Source organism: Lupinus angustifolius, chromosome LG04 (assembly GCF_001865875.1).
Source record: "Lupinus angustifolius cultivar Tanjil chromosome LG04, LupAngTanjil_v1.0, whole genome shotgun sequence".
Taxonomy (NCBI): Eukaryota; Viridiplantae; Streptophyta; class Magnoliopsida; order Fabales; family Fabaceae; genus Lupinus; species Lupinus angustifolius.
In genome coordinates, this window is record NC_032012.1 from 9061936 (window position 1) to 9063501 (window position 1566).

A 1566-nucleotide genomic window follows, 5' to 3' on the forward strand; every position below is an offset into this window, starting at 1 on the left:
CAAGCATTTTATATAAATACAAAATCATACAAACTAATTACCAATAATTTTATTTATCATTTTTTGGATGTATGTAAACAACTACTATAGATGTATGTTAATAATAGTGATTCCCTTAACGTAATTAATGCATACAACTATTAAATTAAATACAATTGCAAATATTCAATTAGAAAATGACGCCCAATGTGCATATAAAGCTCAAGGAGAAAACTTCCCTTCGCTACCTTTTCTCCTTTTGGTTTAAGGCACATCTCCTTGCTGAAAAATCTTATCTTGGAAATATGAATGTCTATAAAGTACCTCAAAGTAAGAAGGAAATGTGATACTAATCGAGGTCTTGTGATTTTCTCATAACATGGTAAATAATAGATCACACCATTATACATTTGGGAATAAAGTATATTTTTATCAACGATTTCATTATTTGAACTAATATTTTTCACCCACAATATTAAAACTAATAATAAAAAGAAAGAAAATTAGGAGAACAAGTAGTACTTTCATTCCTGTACCGTTTCTAGAGAACTAACAAAAATTAATACAAGTCGTTCGGTTTAACACCCATTCTGCATTTGAGAAAATAGACTGTGTATATTGCTTTTAGAGAGCTCCAAGAATTCAAATAAATTAACTCCAAGGTTGTGATATAACTAATGTGTTGCTTGACAAAACTAGCTAGCTTATTTTTTTGATGCTAGTCTAAAGATACAAGTTTGTAACAAGGAAGTTATGGTTGGTAATATATAATATGTATATCGCTTTGAACAAAATATAGTTTTCTATGAAATTATTGGAGTAAAATAAGACATGAACTATGAGAAGGGCTTTTAGTGTCAGAAAAGCTATATATTCTAGTTTTTTAACGAGATAATAATTTAAAACAAATTACATAAAGCTTAAGTTTACTTTATCAAACACACATATTTGATAACAAAAAACATATATTATATGAGAGAAAGGTAGTAAATATTGCCAANGAAGGGCTTTTAGTGTCAGAAAAGCTATATATTCTAGTTTTTTAACGAGATAATAATTTAAAACGAATTACATAAAGCTTAAGTTTACTTTATTTTTATTTTTTTTAAGCAAGGGGCTTAGCCCATAATATATTAATAATTTGAAAACATACAAGATTAGTTTACAAACCTATATGAAGGTAATTGAAAACTATCCCTATACAAATGAGGAATCACTAAAGAAGGTGGATGAGTCCACCAAGTGTAGCAATTATGGTCAATGCCCAAGTTTGCCAATGAATCAGCACATTGATTTCCCTCCCTGTAGATGTGTGTTATCCAGCAATCCATGGAAGACAATTGCATCTTACAAGACCTCCAAGTTGACATTAGTTTCCAAGGGATGACCATAGAGCCTAGGAGGATTTTTGTGACCAACAATGAATCACATTCTAACCAAATTGTGTGCCATCCCATGCTGTGAGCCTTTTGGATTGCTAAAAAGGCTGAAGAAAGCTCAGCATAGAGAGCATCATGTATGCCAAAATAAGTAGAGAAAGCACCCATGAACAAGCCATTGTGATCCCTGAATATTCCTCCCCCTCCA